Below are 21,464 nucleotides of genomic sequence, written 5' to 3' on the forward strand. Positions count from 1 at the left end.
TCATCTCAACTCGTGGTAATGCCAATGCTGCAGGAACACTAAGGCAAGGTCTTCCCCTCAAAGCACCCATGCTGGGGCACCCACACTCGAGACAGCATCACCCCCAGCACCCAACACATCCCTCCCAGCTATTGCTCCTCCATCTGGAGGGCAGTATTGCACCACCCAGTCTTAATCCTGTGAATAAAGGGTGGCAAGTTAGCTCCAAAGGCACTTGAACCAGATCATAAATCATGTGCTGGCAAATGGATGAAAGAGGCTAGAGAATCCCTAACAAGGCTGGATGGGCAGAAGGTGGGGAATATAGATGAAGCTGCCTGCACATAACTCAATTTACCATTCAGTCGATAACCACAGCTGCCCAGCCTCACTGGGCTTAATGGCAACAGCAAATCCCCAAATTCACCTTCCTGCCCAAGTTTACATCTGTGTCCAAGCAGAAGGAATTTGAAAGCAAAGCAGAGCGTGCTGCCCCATGAAACTGGGGAAATGGTGGGGTTTGGCCCAAAATAACAAGCTCCCCTACACTGGCATCTTTGCAGGTGCCCAAGCACACACATGTTATGAAAGAATCACAGAATCGTTTGGGTTGGAAGGGACCTTAAAGGCATGGCAGGGACACCTTCCACCATCCCAGGGTGCTCCAAACCCTGTCCAACCTGGCCTTGAACACGTCCTGGATGGGAAAGCCACAGCTCCTCTGGGCAAACTTTTATAAGGGTCTGCAACAAGCTAATGAAGAGAGGAGAGAAATCCCATTAAACAATAATGAGTGAATTTCAGGAATTGTTCTGGATGAGCCCTCCAGGTTTTTTTCCCATGCTGCCAGCTCTTGAAAGCAGCCAAGCAGTGCTGGGGCTCCACTGGCACCTGCAGATCGCAGAGCTGGAAACTCAGCCACACTAACAGTCGCCCAGGAAAATCCTTTTCCACCCATCTGACACTTTTAACAAAGCTGATGGACAACTCCTCCGTGATAATATTGACAGGAAGGAACCTGGCCTAACCAGGCATTAGCTTGGAAAATAAAGCAGGAAACTGAACATATGGTCCTGCAGCTGGGCACAGACCCCAGGTGTCCCCGTGCTGGAGACAGGTCTCTGTCAGGCACCTCCAGCTTTACCATCACAGGAAGCTGCAGCAACACCAGGAAGCAATCTGCCCTGCTCCAGCCCTGCAGTTTGTGCATGCATGGAGGGACAGACAGACAGACAGACAAGAGTCCATTTCATCTGCAAGCTCCCAAGCAGCTTCCTGAGTACAGCTTTGCAGGAGCAGGGAAGTTGAGATTCTGTATTTTCTTGGATGCTGTGCTAATAAGAGATGCCTTGTTGCAGTTGGCAGGAAACAGCGAGGTGCTGGTGGTGCCAATGCTGGGCACCAAGCTGAGCTGGGGACAGCCACTGCCTTGCTCCAGGGAGCATCACTCCCTTCTTCACTCCTCCAAGAACTCACTTAGAAAACAGTTTTACTTTGATGCCAGTACATGTTTCTGAGTGCCCTATTTATTACTAAATGTGGCTGCTATGTCATGAACATTCTGTTGCCTCCTAGCAGCGTTTTGGAGAAGCAGTCCCTGCCTTGGTGGGGCTGGTTGCATCCACTTGGAGAGCTGCACCAACCTGCTCAGCCATGGCCTCCCACAGGAATCAGCACTGCCAGGGAAGAGATGCTCCTCTCTTGGCTGCAAAAAGCAAAGCCACAAGCTGGATCTGGCTGCAGAGAGGGAACTAATAGGAAAGACAGGGATAACATCAATGGGAAATGGGGCAGGGTACCTGCATCCCCTTCTTATCCTGCAGGAGACTGGAACAAAAATAATCCCTTTCCCCTGGCTGATTGTTTAATAAGTAAAAGAAGAATCACTCAACAAGAAAAAAAAAAAAAAAAACAAAACATAACAAAAAGATGACTCAAGTAACACAAGGGGATTTTAAGGGATGGGGGGACAATATTACAGTAAAGCTTTTAATCATTTGTGGTCACAAAGAGCATGACAGTGGATTTAAGAAAGGCTGGAATAAAAAGGAGAAAACTTCACTAGCAAGTGCTAGGCTTATTTAAATCAAATTAAGACACAGGGCTTGAAGTTGTTTGTCTAATTAAAGGGAAAGTCCTCTTTAGGAAAACTAGGGTAAACCATTCTTAGAGCAGTTCAGGCTGGCAAAAGTGAGCAAGGTGGGTAGGATGGGTGCAGAGCAGCCTGCCCCACTTCCTGGGGCTCCACGTGCCTGTCCTACTGAAATCCCTCCCTGGCATAGCACCAAAGGGCTGATGGTTCCACAGGGGTCCTGCTCCTGGGACAGCCCCATCACACCTCTGCAAACTAAGTCTCAACCCCAGGAGCAAAGGTTGCCTCAAGGACCATCACACCACTGTCATGGGGCCCAAGCAAACATTTGCAGATTGTTTTAACATTTTTAGGTTTTTTTTTTTTTTAAGTTATAAAATTTTATTATTTTTTAATTATTTCTCATCCACAAAGTAAAGTAATCTCAGGGGAACAGGGTGCTGTGCAACAGCTGGCACAGGATGTCATCTCCTGCTTGGCTCTTACAACATCTCCCTTGATAATCCTGGGAGAGATTAGAAACTTGGCCCCGGGGCAGTTTCACTCATGAATCACCTGTGCTGCAGCAAAGGAAAAACCAGGCACCTTGGGAGACTCATGAATTCCTGTGGAATGGGCCAGGGGCCCCCCAGCCCTGCACCCACAGGAGGCACATCGCCTCATCAGTCCCTCTAACGTTTCCATGGAGCAGCTGGGGGTTAAAAAAAATTAGAAAAAAAAAGAGTAAAAAAAAAAAAAAAAACCTGACCACTGCACTGGTCCTGCCCACAGTTCCACACAACAGTGGCAGGAAATTATCCACTTATTCATTTTTCCAGGAAAATTCTACCTATTGCCTCAGTGGTTCTGATGAGATGGTGGGAGGCCCAAATTAACCAAACATAGTTACAGCAAAAAAAATCCCAAAACCATTATATATGTATATATATATATATATATGTATGTATGTATATATCTTGATGAAATAAGGGTTATCTCAACAGTGAGGAAGGGGCAGTGACTCAGAGGGTATTTCCCTGTCCCACTCCATCCCAGGGATTTTGGAGGTCCCTTTTTTGCAGGTAGTTGTGATCAGTGAGGTGCCTGGTGAGCTGGAGCCATTTGAGCAAAAAGCCTTTAAAACCACATCAGCCACAGCAAGGGCAAAAGCTAGGGTAGGGACCAGGCTTGAATTTCCATTTGTGTTTTTCTTCTCATTGCTTAAGCAAAAACTGTTATCAGAGGAGCAGATGTGACCAAAGCCATCTTGGACACAGGAGCACTGTGACATGGTCCCACACTTGCCAAATAGCTGTCCTTGCATTTTTTTTTCTGCAGCAGTGGAGATACCTGCTCCACATGGGCAATTTGCTTTAACCCACCTGTCCTGCCCAGCTAAACCCTAATCCCTTACACCTAACTCAGTGCCAGCCTTCAGCCTCTGTGGCCACATCATCTCCATCTAAAGCCATGCAAATCATGGTTTGCTGTGTCCCTAATAGGTGGCTGGTGAGCTGCTCCACTAGCACCAATGTCAGTGGTGCAGCAGATGTAACTGTGGTCCAAGGCACTCACAAAATGCCCAGAAATACCCTCAATTGTCTAAACACCCTGAAAAGCCCTAATCTGTGCCCTGTGTGTGGGTGCCCCTGCAGCACAGCCCTCCTGGGACAGGGAAGGAGCGCTGGGTTTTGAGGGACCCCAAGTGCGACGCTGCCTCACACCCCCGGTGTGAGAAGCATCTGCTGAGGACACATCTGATCCCTAAACTGGGTGTTCATGCAACCCCAGTCCCAAACCTGGTCCAAGTGCTGCCCCATAACTGCTGCCAAATCTCTCCACACATCCAAAAATTCCCTTTTATTTTGCTACTTTTCACAGAATCACAGGATGAACTAGGTTGGAAAAGACCTTTAAGTTCATCAAGTCCAACCCATGACCTAACGCCTCCTCATCAACTAAACCATGGCACTGAGTGCCTCGTCCAGGCTTTTTTTAAACACATCCAGGGATGGTGACTCCACCACCCTTGGGCAGACAATTCCAGCACCCAATCACTCTTTCAATACAGAATTTTTTCCAGATGTCCAACCTAAACTTCCCCCTTCTCACAGCTTGAGACTGTGTCTGCTCCTTCTGTCAGTGGTTGCCTGGGAGAAGAGACCAACCCCACCTGAGCACAGCCACCTTTCAGGAGCTGTAGAGTGATAAGGTCACCTCTGAGTCTCCTTTTCTCCAGGCTGAGCACCCCCAGCTCCCTCAGTGGTTCCTCACAGGGTTTGTGTTCCCAGCCCCTCTCCAGCCTCGTTGCCTCCTCTGGACGCGCTCGAGCGTCTCAACGTCCTTCCCAAACTGAGGGGCCAGGACTGGACACAGCACTCGAGGTGGGACCTCAGCAGTGCCGAGTGCAGGGGCAGAATGACCTCCCTGCTCCTGCTGGCCACACCATTCCTGATCCAGGCCAGGAGCCATTGGCCTTCTTGGCCACCAGGGCACACTGCTGGCTCATGTTCAGTCAGCTGTTGCCCAGTACCCCCAGGTCCCTTTCTGCCTGGGCACTGTCCAGCCACACCGTCCCCAGCCTAGAGCATTGCAGGGGGTTATTGTGAACAAAATGCAGGACTTGGCACTTGGATTTATTCAACTTCATCTTACTGGACTCTGCCATCCATCCAGCTGTTCCAGGTCTCTCTCCAGCAGAGCTCTCCTACACATGCTCCCAGTTTGGTGTCATCTGCAAATTTACTGATGAAAGCCTCAATCTCCTCATCCATGTCATCAATAAAAATATTGAACAGAACTGGCCCCAGCACAGAGCCCTGGGGGACAGCACTGGTGACTGTCCCCAGCTGGATGCAGCACTGGTCACCACCACTCTCTGGGCCCGACCATCCAGCCAGTTCTGAACCCAGCAAAGAGTGCTCCTGTCCAAGCCGTGGGCTGCAGCTTTTCCAGGACTGAAAGGTGTCAAGCTGATATCAGCTTTTCAAGGTGATACCTTTCTCCAAAGACTGAAAGCAGCACAGCTGGGGGGCAAACACCCTCTGGTGTAGTCTGGGCCACAGTGCTACCGGCACAGTGAGGACACAAGCACTGCTTTGTGCCTGCATCCCCACTGTGCCCTCGCTGCCTCTGTTGCCTCTCCCAAACCCTGTATCTCCCCTGCCTGTTTCCTTCCAAGTGGGTAGTACAGGGCAGAGCAAGCTCTCATGACCGAACACCTCCTCCCCTGTTTTATTTTACCCACAAATCCCAAGGCACCTGCTGGAAAACCCCCTCACACACACACGGGCACGACAATATTCACCAGCGTTGCTGCCTCGGCTCCTCTTTCCTGGATAATCTGGCACCTGCTGTGGTTTAGCCCCCCTTATAAAAGAAGCAAAGAGCAAAGTGGGGGCTCCTACACAGAAAAGTGTCTACCACAGGAATTTCACTTTCCATCTCCAACCAGGGCATTGCATTCTGCAGCCACCTTGATTTCCTTAAACCTAGCCTAGGTGCATACCTTAATATAATAAAATTATAGCAGGCTTCTGTCTAGTGCAAAGAGAGATAGAAGAGGATCAAGTGCCCTTCAGAAGCTGTATCTCATCTCCCCCAGGATAAACACTTCCATGGCATGGCAGCTGCTGGGGGATCACTCTGCCTGTGAGCTCCAGCAGCACTGCTTTCAGCTCCAGACAAGTTTCCACACTGCAATCTCACAGCAGGCAGGCGCAGAAGCTCTTGCTTCCAGCAACTGCTTCTTCATTTATTAAAGAAATTTTAAAGAAAAACAAGGCGAAAAAAAGTGTTAATTGAAGCATTCCCACCCTAGCAGGGAGGGATGCTGAAAGCACCGTGCATGGAAAGCTGGATCCTGCCCCAGCAGCCCCACGTGCATGGCTGGGGTCAGCAAGGCCAAGATGAGCTTCCTGGTGGCTGGTGGGCGAGGAGAACCACCCAGCCCCAGGGACCTGGGTGCCTGCACGGCTCCCAGAGCTGAGCCTCCCTCCCCAGGGGGATGCCCGGCCCCAAAACTCTGCCTGCATCAGGGAGCTCAGCACCTCTTCCCGTACAAAAGGCCGCTGCTTGGCAGTTCCTAGAAGGAGAGACGCAGATCCGGCACCTCAAATGCCAGGGCTCAGGTTGCACTTCCCAGAAGCAAGTGGCATGGGGAAGCCAAAATTAGCAGGCTGATAATTCTACCCCTTGGTACATCCCGCTGGTCTAGTGGAAGGTGTCCCTGCCCATGTCGGGGGTGGGGTGGAACTAGGTGACCTTTAAGGTCCCTTTCAAACCGCATGATTCCATGAATCCATGAGGATCCCTAGCTCCTGCACCACCACAACTGCTGGTTATTGCAAGAAGATGCTGGCAAACCCTTGCTCAGTGAAAAAACGACCTGAAATGAACTCAGAAGCCATGGGACAACCTGCAAGGCTGGTTTTGGGATTGCACCAGCCCGGGTTCCCAGCCCTGTACCCCCTTGCACCCCTCCATCAGCACTTGGGTCCCACCTTGCACGCCTGAGTGGGTGCTGGAGCAGGGGGAAGGCAAGCAGACTCTTTTCCCTGCCTCTGGTTCAGCAGTGCATACACTAACACTGGGGTTATTTAAAGCCCAGTTTTAACAGCATTCAGCTACTTGGTTGCGTGATCAGGATAAAAAATCGCAATCCTAATTCCTGGCCCCCGGTGCCTATGGCAACTGGTATCCGTCTCCTTGGAAACTAATCTCGTGGTATTTGAACAATGTACCAAGGGCCTTTAATCTCCCAAAGACTGTAAATCTTTATTCTAGCCTGCTCTCTTCCTACCCCAAGAGCCAATATAAAAAGCCTGTTGTTTTCCATGAAATCACTAAGAGCCTAACTTGAATTTTATATTACACAGACACATGCTTTTTTTTTCTTTTTAAAAATATTTTTTCTCCCCACTAAATTAAGGAAAAATCCCATATATATGATACCCCTGGTGTTGCAGCCCTGGCCCCACACCCTGGCAGGGGGTTTGCTTTCTCTGAACAGTGCTCAATGCCTTATCCTGGCTCTTGCCTCAACTGGCATGTCCACCTTGTCCATCTAACCAGACACTGCCCCAGATTATTATTATTCATTATTATTCATTATTATTATTATTCATTATTATCTAGCAAAAGGCTACTCAAACTGCAAATATACAAAAACCTAGCAGCAGCAACTCATTGCTGGGGACAATGAGTCCACAAGGGCTGACCAGAGGATGCTCCATCCGAGTCCCCCAAAAGCTGTTGGGCTCCTCATCTTGCTCCTCAGCACTCAACCCCAATGCTTTTTTCTTTTGCAAAGCTGCGGTTGACGGCACCAGCCCCTCCCCAGCTCCCAGACAGTGCTCATCACCCACTTTCTGCTCTGCACAGGCAATTAGTTTGCTCTGCATAAGGTGGTCCCTGACAGAGATGCCACATAATCTCATTATGTTTAATTTTATCTCTAGTACTTCTCTCTGGTTACTGGTGTCTCAGTACTGAGTATTCCATGTGTTACAGGATGGGCTGCTTGCTAATCCAGGCTGGCTACATAAATAAACTCATTAAAAAAAAAAAACCAAAAAAAAGGCTTTTCAAAGGGATGAAAGGAGGCTCAGAGTTGGGAGCATCCCATTCCCTGAGTTTCCCACTCCTGTCTGCTCCCGGCTCCCTTCTCCCTTATTTTATTTTATGGGATGAGTCAGAAAGGTGAGAGCAGGTCCCGGGTCATCCCAACCCCACAGCCAGGAGCATGTGTGTAAAGAGCTATTGCCAGTGGCTCCTTGCCACCCACAGCTTCAATGCCTGCCCAGAACTGGGCACCCTGCACAGGGCAGGTGACTCACGCTGGCAATGGAGGAGTCCTGGGTGAAGCCAAGCATGCCCACGCCCTGGTGTGACCCGTCAAGTGAGGCAGGTACTGACAGCGCTGCTTGGGAGGCACAGCCAGCCAGGATCCCCATTTCCTCCCCAGGCAGCCTCTGGCCATGACAGCAGCCCCAAAAGCTGCCTTTTCCCATGCAAAACCCTGCCAAGGCTCAGTGTCACTGCTGCTGCCAGAGCCAAACAGCTGTGGGTGCCACGGCTGCCACCAACCCCAGAGAGGGATGTCACCTTCCACAGGGAGGCAAGACAGGGAAGCCACTGGGGATGGCAGCAGGGCTGCCCAGCATCCCAAATGGGGCAGCAACATTAGGTCCTGCTTTGCAGCTCCAGGGACCCCACTGGGTGGTGGAGCAAGGTGTCCTCACCAGTGTGACCATCCCCACAGCTCCTCTGGGGAGGTTCCCAATGTCTAATACATCTTGCTTGTACAGCATAAGATTACCCCCACATTCACAAAGGCTTGGCTTTTTTTAACACTGAGCCCTGAGCGCCGTAAGCCCTGCTGTGCTGATGGCAGCTAGCCAGGGACAGGGACAGATGGATGGGACAGACCCACATCCAGAGACAGTTGCTGGTTGCAAACCCCAGCAACACCTCTGCCTCTGGGGACTCTGAGGAGCTGCACGTAGACATGGGTACCTTCACCTGGCAGGACAGCACAGCATTTGAGGGGTTTGCTGTGCTGCCAGGGTCTCACTGGTGCTCCCAGAGGGATTTGGACTGCAGTGGGGTGGGGAGTGTGCCAGCCTAGGGCAGATGCAGTGGGAGTGGCTCTGATCACAGCCCTGATCCAAAGGTGCCTGGGCTGGCCCCGGGGTGCCCCGCAAGGATGGCTCCAGGCTGGCCAGGATCTGGCCCGAAAACAAGCCAGGTCCTCTCCCACATGTTTCTGCTTGGAGTCACGTCGGGACAAGGTGACCTAGCTGTTGATACCTCCTCCTTCCCAGGACTTGTCATCATTCAGGCTCGAACATGGGACAGCATTTCCCTTCCCTGGCACCTCGACACACTCCAGAGCACATGAGGCCCTTCTTTCCAAGGAGGAAACTGGCCCAGATCAGCCCCAGTCCCTATAACCCCTGTTTGCCAGTGGGTCAGCTCAGCTCCCTGAACCTGCACCCCCCAGCCCTGCCCTTGTCTTGCTCACACTGTTTTGGAAAGGATTAACCAGAGAAATCATTGGCAGAGGTGTCCCCCAACACCATGGGGCCAGCAGAGCCCAAGGTCTTGCAGAAACACATGTTCCCTCCTGCTAAATTCCAGCTTAATTCTCATTTCCATTGTGTTATGAAATACATTATCTATTGAAACTAAGTCAACAGTTGTTTGCATTTACGTGTAAACACAGTGAATATTAGGAGCGGGGCCAGCATTATATTTGCATCCAAAATGCTGCTTGCACTGCTCTCTCTCCCTGGCTCTTCTCCATTTTTGCAGCTAAAGATACAAGGATGCAGGAGATGGTGAAACCCAAGACCAGAGCAGCCCAAGAAGCAAGAAACCCCTTGTTTTTCTCTCTCTATTTTTATTTTTCTGCAGCAGAAGAAGAAACATCCGTTTAAGCCCCCATACCACACCGACATACACACCCCTTCATCTCAGGGCCAAGTTGAAACTGCTTCAAATTCCCAATGACACACATATCTTATCAGAGCTGCTTTGCATAATGCATAAATATTTATTTGCTTTTAATCCTGCAAAGCAAACCTGCCTTGTGGCACGTTTCCCTTAATCGGCAGCTCTGGCACCCGACAAAGCGCCAAGAGAAGCAGCGTCCCAAATTCAGAGCCTACTTTAGATGCAAGGGCAGGGAAATAAGCACCCAAGGTCCAGTACCCACCACCTCCCGGGGTGCCCAGGGCAGGATTGGGGTGCCAAAGCAGCGATAAAGCACCCTGGTTCCTTGCCTCCAGGCAAACGAAGAGCTTGGCTCAGGCACCTCATAAATACCAGAAAATAAATTTATCTGCATCACGAAACCTCCCTGCGTGAGAGGTGGCATGATGCTGACTTAGCTCCTGGATGGTGATGCTTCCAGGAGATGTTGTACCAGGGAGGGTGAGTCTGGGCCCCCAAAAAAGAGATTTTGGGGGCTGAGTAAAGGAAAAGCACCTTGTGACAGGGAAGGCAGAGAGCATATGGCTTGTTTTTGGGGTTCACAGCTTAGTTTTTGTACACGGGCTTGTTGAGTTGGAAAATGGGAACACTTCAGTGTGATCATGCATGGAATGGACAATGAGGGCATGCACCACCAGAGACCAACTCAGCCTCTCCATCACCCCAGTTCAGGACATTGCTGAGCACAGACCAAAAAACCCTGTCAGGACCCACGCAGCCTCATATGCTACAAAACTTGTAGGAACAGATAAAAAATGAGAATTTCCAAACATCAAATCACCCCAACACCAAAATCCCCTAATTACCTCCTGCTTCAGCCAGAAGTACAGGAAGCAGCACTCTCACCCTCATCCATCCCCACTCCACAGTGATCACAGCACCTACATCTGGACCCTTGGGATAGTGATTCATTCCTCAGCCAGTTCCTCTTAAATGGGTGGGAAGTAAAAGGCAAGGGGTGCAGCAAGGCTGTGAATGCTGCGCACAGCTCCTCACTGCACATGCAGCCAGAGCAGGTAAACACAGAACTACTTCATAGTGGGCAGGTAAATACATAAATAGGATTTATTTCAGCCACTCTGCCTCATCCTCTGATAACCTGTTGACCCAGACAGAGCCACGAAAACTGATTCAAAGCAAAATGCTGTTTTTCCTCAAGATGGGAGGAAGCACCTTAACTTCTACCCAGGGCCAGTGATTTGGGACGGGGAGAAGAAACCAGCCCAGCCACCCTGAAGAGGCTTTGCCCTGGAGTTGAGTGTGATCTTGCATCTCTCCAACATCTTCAAGGAGTGCTTCTTACAGCCCCAAACCACCACCCCCACAGATATCAGCACCTCCAAGGAAGGATACTGCTCCATCCCCATGAACACCTCCCCAGCCCCCATGTCCATTGCCTTGCTACTGAGGACACACGGCAGCCCAAAGTGGCAGCCTGTCTCTCCACAGCATCCTTTAAGCTGCTCCAAATACCAGTGGCACTGCACAGACTCAAGCAGAAAGCAAAATCATTACTGGGCAGGAAGTTCCTGGTCCTAAATGCCTATCATAGCATCACTGGAAAAGTGAGTTAGTAAAGGGGGGAGGACAGAAAACCCGCTGGCACACCCACAGCACACAGGGTTGAGAGGAATGGTGTTTGCTGGAAGGGTTTCCATAGGTATCACAGTGGCTTTCAGGCAGGGAGCACACACTGGGAGTACAGACTCAGCTTGGCACTCCCTGAACCAGATCCAGGCACGAACAAACAGTGTTATGGGGAGGAGGAAGAAGAGAGAGACCCCAGCAATGTGTCCTGGCTCACAGCCAAGCAACGTTGCATGCACCAGTGGCTTTGGTTTTGGGGAGTGTGGAGCCATGGGGACATGGGGCAGCACACGTAGACAAAGAAGCCATCAGCCAGCACGAGGAAGAGAGTCACCCTCCCGCTGCTCTTCTCACCTGCAGCCCTGACAGGAGACATTTTCCTTTCTGCTCTTCTGGTCTTGCACCTCCAAAGTGCCAGCTCAAGCTGCCAACAGCTTCCATGCCCCATGGGGACAATGCCACAGCAAAGTCCATCCAGTCTGGACATGGATGAGACCCCCACAACATGCAAAAGCCTTATTCTGCAGCATCCACAGCAGCAGCTCCCCAGAGCAGAGACAATTCCACATTATTTTGAATGATCATGTTCAAAATAATAAAGGACGCCTACGTGCTCAAACGCATTGACAGCAACCCAGCACCAGCCTAGGCGTTAAAAATAGCCCTTTCCAGGAGTGCACTGCCAGCCCTGACCACAGGCACCTCTGGCCCTGTGGGACACACACTCTCTGCTCTGTCTATTGGCATCGCCACATTAGGTCCATGGCACACTCAAAGGTCAGCAAGTGCTGAAATATGCATCTTGCTTGCAGAAAAAAAGAGAAAATTAACCAAAAGGAGAAAAAAATATATTCAAGGACTGACCCTATGCTGCTAGGGGAGAGAGAAATAAATGAAGATGGGGAGAAAATTTATTGGGGTTCAAGCCACAGTCCGAGCAGGTGATGTTCAGAGAGTTCTGAGGTGAGGTGCAGAGGGGAGCCAAGCATCACCCTTGACAGATGTGAAAATAGAGGAAACTTTTGCATTACAGTGGTGGTACTGGAGTTGTCTTTTACCATGGAGAGCCTCATGCAGGCAGCAATAGGGCTGGACTTCTGCAGGTGTAACTCCCACAGAGATAAAGACTTTGGTTTTCAACAAGCAGTGGTATTGTACATAAATTACAACAGAAAATGTGGAGAAACAAAGACGTTTTCAAGAGAGCACATAACCTTCAGATGGGTGGCATAGGGAAAGCTGGTGGGTGGCTGTGGGAAGACAGTACCAGTGAGAAGTGGGGCTGATCTCACTCTTCCACCCTCCAAAGGAATAAACCTTTAGACAGGTGGGGGGAAAAATTAGTCCACCTAACCAATAAGTATTTAAGGGGCACAGATGAAGGTGGGTGCAATGCATGCAGCAGGATCCAGCAAGGAGCCTTGGAAAGGGCACAGGTGGGTGCTGGGTCCATCCCAGAGCCAGGTCTTCACTTTGAGAGCTCATGTGGGATGGGATGCATCAGCCTGATCAACTCATTACACCAGTCATGCTTGTCTCTCTTAAATATCTTTTTTCTCCCCTCTCATTTTAAACGAACAAACAAAAAACTCCAAAACAGCCTGACACTAATTCTGACAGGTTTAATAAATGTTTGATGTCCTGTTAAAGGTCACCACCCACTCACTTCTGCCTGTGGATCTGCAGTAACAGCACTGGGGCACTGGGCTTGGGCCATGCTGTTTCAAAAGGGCCCTGATGCCCACCATGCTCCTTTCCCAGCCTGGCATCTCCCAAGGAGCTGTGGGGCAGCTGGCAGGGGCCTGGCACATGCAGTGAACCCCAGCTAACCCCTCACCTCTGATGGGACAGGGTGCCCAAAGCAGCTGTGACTGCCCCTGGATCCCTGGCAGTGCCCAAGGTCAGGTTGGACAGGGCTTGGAGCAGCCTGGGACAGTGGAAGGTGTCCCTGCCCATGGCAGGGAGTGGAACAAGATGAGCTTTAATGTTCCTTCCAACCCAAGCTATTCCATGGTTCCATGATTCAAGATTCTAGATGAATTTCCTCTGGGGGCATGGAGGTAAACACATTTTGGGGGGCAAAAATACCAAACTCTAGCTCAGGATAAAATGCTGTAATTTCACTTAAAGGGTTTCTGGGCATTTTTCCCCCAGAAAGACAAGATGAAAGTACAGCCCAGCAATTCCCCTAAAGGGGGAATATAAAATAAAGAGCAATTTATTTCCAGTGATCCTCTTCTAATGAAGCTAATTTTTAACCTTGTCAGAAGGTGCATGCAGGCTCAGGGCACTGGTGCAGCTCCCTTCCCCCCACGTCTGCCTTTCCCAGGATGAAAACCTCCAACCTAAACCCCAACCAGGATGTTTATTTAAGACCCAAACCCCAAAGGCATTTTAAACAAGCAAAGTTCCTCACATATTTTGCCGACCAAGTGCAATCCTTCATGCCAGTGATTGCAAATTTGCACCCAGGGGGGCGTGGGAGTCCCTGCTGCCACCAGGACGGTGTTGTCCCACTGCTCGGGTGGGAGCCAGGATGATTCTGTGGGACCCAGGGACCTGGTGGCATCTTGTGGTATCCTCACAGGCCAGAGCATTCCAACACATCTGGGTGTCCACAGCTCAGCAATGTGGAGGTTTTTGGGAAACTTGCCAATGACCCTACCATCACCCCAACAGCCTCACTACACTCCAGTGGGAATTGGTCCTCAACAGTTGGAAGGGTTAACAGCTCATGTCCCAGCTGATTAAGAGGGAGGAAGCCATAAGAAAAAGCCCTTTCTCCATCCATACCAGCCACTCGTGTTTCTCCTAGGACACATCTGACACCAGCCAGCAGGAAGTAGCAGGGGAGCAGCAGTACAGCAGGCAGCTCCCACTGCTCCCTGCAGCAGCTCTTCAGCAGATGGTGGCTCATAACATCATTATGTTTACCTAACAAGATTGCTTTATTGTAGCCCTCCAACAATAAAGCCAGAGCATCTAAAAGCAGTGACCAACGCCTGAGCTTTGATAATCCTGGTGCCAAAAAATATATATATGTAATTTAAAATCTTTATATAAATCGTGATTTTAGAGGTCACAGTAATACACTATTTTTTTTTTTCCTCATACTAAAACAGATGTGACTCACATGCAAGCAAAAAGACATACAATTCAATGCTTTAAATTCTTTTAAGTGCTGGGGTGGGGAGTTGCTGTAGCAATTTGGGTAATGCCACGGGCACACAAAGCTCAACCCCCAGTCTACCCAGACCAGGACGCCAGAGACAGCGTTCCTCCTCCTGGCAAGGACTGTCATTCCCTGTCTGCACAGCAAACAGGGTCCTAGCCTTCTAAATAATAATGCAATACAAATAATAAAAGATAATTCCCACATATTTAATCATTACCAGAGCTCTGGGAAGAAATGATAATCAGGCCCCTACTAATTAGGGAGATATAATCCTGCCTTTCCTACAGGTTTTTCCATCCCTGTCTCCTACCCTGCAGTGAAACAAGAAATCCAGCCCAGTGGGAAAGAGTGTAGCTTTGGTGGAAGCCTCAAACAGATCCCAAAGCACAGCCACAGTGGGCACAGCCCCATCCTACCAATGCCAAAATACCCATCCCACTGGACTCAGTATCCACCCTACCACGAATGCAACCCATCCTTTATGGTAGCTCTTGTTGAAAGTCCAAGCAGCAGCATCCATCCAGGGAAAACCCTACCCTTGCCACCAACGTCCCTCTGGGATCCCAGCCCTGCAGCAGGACCAGCAGCTTGTCTCAAGCCTCATCCAAAACCTTTCAGCATCCTGCAGCATTCAGTGACAGTGGGCAGGCAGGGAGGGCAGCACCTGCCGTACTGGCACCAGTCCTGGTGACATCGTGCCACCGACGTGCCGTGCACGCTGCCTGGCACTGAGCCCTCAGGAAGTGGACAGGGTTAATATCTGCCATAAGGATTGCTGCTCATTAGCAGCAGGGCTGGGTTTGTCCCTTTCATCTGTGTATCCTGTCAGCATGGGAGTTCTGCCCACCTCCAGGGAGCCACCTCCAGCTTGGTGCAATGGCCAGAGCTGTCCCACTGCCCAGGGCCAATCCTCTGGTGCTACCGGGCTGGAGCCCAGCAGCAAATGAGCAACTGAGCCAGTGCCTCAAGGCAAGGTCACCTCTCACAGGTACTGAATAGTAGGTGGCTTCCCAGGCAGGAGACATCCACACAAACACAGGTGGAGCTAAAGACAGAATGTGATCTCTGCCAAAACCTGGGCACAGGGATGCACTCATCCCATTAAAGGTGGATGAAGCATCTTCCAGCACAGCAACCAGACAAAACCATGGAGATCTTTCTCACCCACCGCGGTGTTTTCAGTTTCCAGTGTCGTCTTGCTCTAGAAGACTCCCACTCTGTAAGTTTTCCCTAAGCCAGACCAACTGCCTCTATATTCTTCCAAACAGCAGTTACCTGTTGAAAACTTTGAAGGTTTTTAGCACAGGAGAAGGAAACCAAGGGCTCCTATATGGCCACATCACGGGCACAACCCATGGCCAGGATCCCATGTATCCATCCTGCTTCATCCAGGGATTTGCAGTGGGACTGAAAAGTCTGCTGCTGCCCATCAAGGCCCAGGCTCCATGTTCTCTCAGAAGCAAGTAAGTCTGTGCAACCTCTGTGCATCCATTGCAGGGAGAGGTTTCTCCTCCAGGAGAAACCAAGCCAAGCAGGACACACAACTGTGGCAGCAACCAGCATCCACACACATCACCAAAAAGTTCAAGAAATTATTGAAAAATTAAAAATGGTTAAAAATATCCTGCCCAGCACTTTTCCTCCCAGCCATCTCCAGTGGGATCTACACCTCAAAGCACCCTCTGGGCTCCCAGGTTTTAATCTGCCTGTGGGGCTGTGGGAACAGATCAACAACAGGTTTATGGTGCCCAACACAACCCTTTGCACCCACCTGTTCACACCCACTTGGATGTCTCAGGGACACTGCACACCCCACAGGGGATGTCACCTGTGGGCAGGAGACATCTGGGCTTGTCTCTTCCATCTCCTAGGGCAGAAGTCTCAGGCACACAGGTGGGCTCTAGATGGCACATTTCCAGGACCCATCCTGGGTCCACACCAACCTACCCACTGGCACTTGCTCTGTTTAATGTTAGAGATTTAAAGAAAATTAAGATGGACACCTCAGCCCTCATATGAGAAGTGGAGATTGGCTTTGAGGAGGGACACGCTGGCAAAGGACGATGACATCCACAAGGCTGTGCAGCAGCAGAGTGATATTCCTCTCTGGTCCCCCACTCATTCCACCCAGATTAATTACCTTTTTAAACCAGCTAGACCAGCACGGAGCAGACACGACAACGTGAACCCAGAAAACTCCCACAGAAGCTGTTTGCATGGACAAATGTAAATACTGCTCAGCACAGTCTGCTCCCAAGGAGGGGGTCCATGTACCCAATGCTTTTCTCCACAGCATCCCACCTCAAGGAATACTTTCCCTTGTTCCCACAGCACAGAGAGCCTTGCTGTGTTCTAGGCAACTCCTAAGGTGGTGTTTGGCAGCAGCTCTTGGACCAGGATGGGACATGAGATGGTCCCACATGCCCCAGATGATTTAGGGGGGTCTCTCTGGCAGAAACATCCCAGCAACTGATCCACCACTCTTGGGATTGAAGCAAATTTAACCAATGCAGCTGCACCAAGAAATGAAGCATCAAAGCAGAAATCCCCATGGCCACAATTCCTAAAGCCCACCTGGGGCCACTGCAGCTTCCTGCAGCTCTTGACTGCTTTTTAAGATAACATTTAAAGAAACGTAAACTGAGCATGCCTGTGAAGGGACAGGGCTGCCACAGGGCAGAGCAAAGTCCTGGGAAGCTTCACTCCAGTCTGCAAAGAGCTGCCACCTCCTCTGCAAACCTCCAGCTGGGGCTGCTCTCTACCCCCAGCCCCACTGCTCTGGCCACAATCCAGATGGACACCAGACGCCCTTCCCCATAGCTTCCAGCTGGGCTCTTCCCAATGAATGAGCCAATAAATACATACTTGGCTCATGGAGAGCTATCTCCATCTCGGGAGAGGCTCCCAGTAGGTCCTTTCCTGTCCTCCACCCTGTCCTCGAGGTCTCTGGTGGTGGCAAACCTTTGCTCTCCCCTCAAAGCCCTGAAGAAGTTTTGTCATTACCAGCAAGGTGTTAACACAGCCACACACGTGTCTGGAGGAGCAAAGCAAGAACAATAACACAGCCCTTCATCTGCTCATCATCCCCCTTCCCCAAACCATCACATACCACTTGCACCTCAGCCCAGTCATTCTGGAGCAGCAGGATCCATTCCCACATTTTCTTCCATGACAAACCACCACCAACTCCACTCACCACAGGCATCTGCAAATGGGTGCTGGCAGCACACAGCATAACCATGCCCCGACACCACTGCCCAAGATGGGGACAGCCAGCACCAAGCCCTGCACCCAGTCCAGGGGTCAGCCCTGCAGCCAACCTCTGGGCTGGAGTCCCTGTGCATTCCTCCAGCCTGGCTGCTGGGGTGCTGCTGACAAAATTCCTGAAGGAAGTACAGGGCATTGATAATTGCAAAAAAAAATCTGAGCTATTTCCTGTGGGAGAAGCAGACGGGAATCCCCCATTAACTCCAGTAGCCAGAGGTTGTGTTTTGGCCTGGGACTTTGGGGGTTTGGTATTCTTCTCCTTCCTTTAAGCAGAGCATCACTCCAGTTATATGTGATGCACACCACATAGAACAGCCAGACCTGTACCCTCTGTGCTGGCCCCAAGCCCACCTTTCTTGTCACCTCCTGACCCATGCAAGGACATGTAAGGTTTTTATGAAAGGAAGGGCTGGGCTGCCAGTAAGGGCACTGTGTCTCACCCAGGCAGATAGAGCCAGGTTGCTAAACGTGTCCTTGAGCAGCTTCCTCCTCATCTGCCCCAGCTTCTCATTAGCAAAGCTGAACGAGCAGCAATCAGTGGCAGCACCAGCAGCTCCTCCAGAGATGGGAAAGACCTCTCAGGAGAGACAGCAGGAACAGGCAGCAGTGGCCACCAGAGCATATGCCTGGCATCATTCCTCAGCTTCTGCAAGCACCACGCGAGGGCAGCTGCCCGATCCCTTCTCCTGTCCACAGAGTGGCGATACATCCCTGGCAGGTGTCACCCCAAAAATGTGGCTTTGAGAGCCATGCCAGCTTGGAGAGCCAGGGTGCATGAGAAAACCGGTGGCACAGCCCCAAAGCAGGGCACCCTGTCCCTCAGTGGCCACCACCACCGCTGGTTACAGGGACTCTGGCTCTGCAAGGCTAAAGGGAAGAGAGCAGGGGACCCACGGGTGTTCATAAAACCACACTGTCCTGACACACAGTCCTGACACGCGACCGGCTGCTGACACTGCTCCAATGGCAGCACGTGCTGCTGTGCCAGGGCTTGCTGCTCTGCCTCAGGGGCTGCAGCAGAGGCACTGGGACATGGCCTTCAGCACCCCGGCCCCTCGGCTGCCAGCAGGGTCAGGTCTCATCCTGGTGGTCCCCAATATTGCTTTCTCAGTTCAGAACAAGTGCTGCAGCAGTTTCCACAGAAGGGGGTTCTGTGTGCTCAGATGGGCAACAGCCAGCTTAATGGGTCTGGGTGCATTGTTGGGGGCTCTGTGGAATTAAAGGCTCTCACATCCACATTATTCCCCAGCTGCAGCACTTCCAACAGCTCCTTCAGTGGGAGCAGCACGAAGAGCAGACACCCTGAAGCCAAGGGTTCCCGTTCCGCAAGGCCACACGCTGATGTCCCCAGGTGGTTCCAGTGTCCACAGCTTCAAACTGACAGGTGACGGATGTGGCAGCAGGCTGGGTGACCAACCTCAAAGTGCCCATAGCACCTAGTCCCATGGCTCTGCCATGGTGCTCAGTGGCACCATCGCCTCCTGAAGTGCCCACCACAAACACCCAGGATTACCTGCACAGCACCGCAGGGTCCAAGGCTCACTCCAGCACAAGGTGCATTAATAGGATGACTCCAATTTACAGCTTATCACAGATAAACCCACTGCCAGCCCCACACGCTGCAAGGACAAGGGCACCTGCTCCTCAGGGAGCAACCTTCTCCCTATCACAGTCATCCCTTGGCACTGAAAACCTTTCACTCACTGCTGTAGAGGATGCCTGTTGCTTCAGGCCATGGGCCACGGTGCCAAGGCCAGTGACCAGTCCAGCCGAAGCCCCAAGCGCTTCACCAGCTCAACACTGTGTTTCTATTTCCAGCAGCACTGCTGCCAATCCCCATACCAGCGAAGAGGAGGCAAGCTCCAGCAGAGCCCTGCTTCCAGCTCCCCTTCCTGCCTGGCACCGTCCAACACAGCCAGGGCAGGTGGTGGTCCCAGAACTGCCTTCAGGATATGGGCCACCACTGAGGGCCAGCCTGACATCCCCTATTCAACTTCCCAGGTCTACTGCTCCCTGCACCCCCCTCTTCAGCACTATCACCCCCAACTCCTAATGCCCTCCCAGCCTTATTGCTTCCTGGCATCCCTTCACAGCCCCCATGGATCCCACCAACCCCAAGGTCCATCATCACCCCCAGCACTTCCTCCACTAGCCCTAATGACTGCCCAGCTGCTCAACACCCCCATCAGCTCTAATATCCCCAGCATCTCCATGCCCTACAGATCTTCAATATCCTTCCCAACCCTAATAACATCCAGAACCCCTGCCAAGCTCTATTGCCCTGCAGCATCCCCCAACCCTAATGCCCTCCCCCAGCCCTATTGCCCTGCAGTGTCCCCCAGCACTATCAGCTCCCAGTATTCCTATTACCCCCCTGAACTCTCCCACACTGATAAGCCTGGCATTCCTCCCCCAGCATCCCTCCAGCCCCAATAATCTCAGCATCTCCCGCAGGAACCCTACTGCTCCCCAACATCCCCCCATGCCTTGATGCCACAATGCACCCTCACAGCCCTATTAACCCCCACTAGCCCTAATGAATCCCCCAGTTCTACCATCCCCCCAGCAGCCCTACTGTCCCCAGCATCCCTCAGCCCTAAAGAGCCCAGCATGCCCCCCCGCCCTACTGCCCCCCCAACCCCGCAGCCCTATCATCTCGCCAGCAACCCTACTGCCCACTGACATCCCCTGCGCCTTGATGTCGTTTAGCACCCCTGCAGCCGTATCACCCCTACAGCAGTCCTGCTGCCCCTCTGCATCCCCCAGCACTCACCCCTACCTAATGTCCTGTGCTGCATCCTCAGCACCACCCTCCCCCAGGATCCCTAACGCTGCCCTGCACGCTTCCAGCCCTAACACTTCCAATCCTCCCCCAAATCTTGCTGCCCCCTTGCATCCCTTAGCCCTATCCCCCCCCCCACCCCAGCCTCAATATCCCCCTGCGCCCCATCGCACCCACCACCCCCACATGCCCCCCGCCGCTGCTCCCCCCCCAGGACCGTGACTGGGGGTGGAGAGGGGACCCTTCAAGAGGGGAGGGGAGGCCAAAACTTTTCCTTACCGCGGGCGGTTGGGGCGCGGCGCCGCTGCCTCCCCCGGCGAGGCTGTGCGGGAGCGGCGGGAGCGGCGGGAGCGGCGGGAGCGGCGGGGGCGGGCGGGCGGGGGCCGGGATGGAGCCGCCTCCCGCCGCCTCCCGCCGCTTCCCGGGCGGAGCCGATACAACCCGACAGGGGCCTAAAGGAATGAAAAGAAGCCGAGGGGGGTGTTGTTGTGGTTTTTTTTTTTTTTTTTTTTCCCCACCCCCCAAATCGGGCAGGGAGAGCAGTTCTTTGTTCTGTAATCCCAGTAAAAGTGCCAGCCATTCGCCCCGCCGCTAATCCCAACCCCGCGCAACGGCCGCATCCATTGGCTGCCCTTTACACACGGGATTAACCAGCCCGAAAACGGGGAGGGGGGGCTGAGGAAGGCGGGGGTGAGCTCTGCGAAGTCCTTTCACGCCGCGCCGGGGACGCGCCAAGACGTACCGGGCCGCGCGGGCGCGTCCCCGGCGCGGCCGGGGCTGGGGTGCAATGGGTGCGTGTCGCCACCTGTTGGTGTTGGCACGGCCGGGTTTGGCGTGGTGTCGTGTGGATTGGCACCTCCTGGCGCGGCTTGATCCGCCGGGACATGGCATGGCATAGAATCATAGCGTCGCATCATGGTTTGGGTTGGAAGGGACCTCAAAGACCGTCTTGTTCCAAGCTCCTGCCATGGGCAGAGACACTTTCCACTAGACCAGGTTGCTCCAAGTCCCATCCAACCTGGCCTTGAACACTTCTAGGGATGGGGCAGCCACAGCTGCTGTGGGCAACCTGAGCCAGAGCCTCCCTACCCTCACACGGAAGAAATTCT

At 52.1% G+C, this 21,464-nt stretch overlaps 1 protein-coding gene across 8 annotated transcripts in view; it reads right to left on the reverse strand.

The window, feature by feature from the left end:
• Window positions 1–20,716, reverse strand: part of GTF2IRD1 (GTF2I repeat domain containing 1) — a 69,155-nt gene extending 48,439 nt beyond the window's left edge. For all 8 annotated transcript variants that reach the window (XR_008440164.1, XM_053995742.1, XM_053995745.1 and 5 more), the window contains exon 1: window positions 20,635–20,716. The gene's annotated coding sequence lies outside the window, so the exon portion shown is untranslated. The remainder of the gene's footprint in view (window positions 1–20,634) is intronic.
• Window positions 20,717–21,464: the final 748 nt, after the last annotated feature.

The sequence above is a fragment of the Vidua macroura genome, chromosome 20 (assembly GCF_024509145.1).
Source record: "Vidua macroura isolate BioBank_ID:100142 chromosome 20, ASM2450914v1, whole genome shotgun sequence".
Classification (NCBI taxonomy): Eukaryota; Metazoa; Chordata; class Aves; order Passeriformes; family Viduidae; genus Vidua; species Vidua macroura.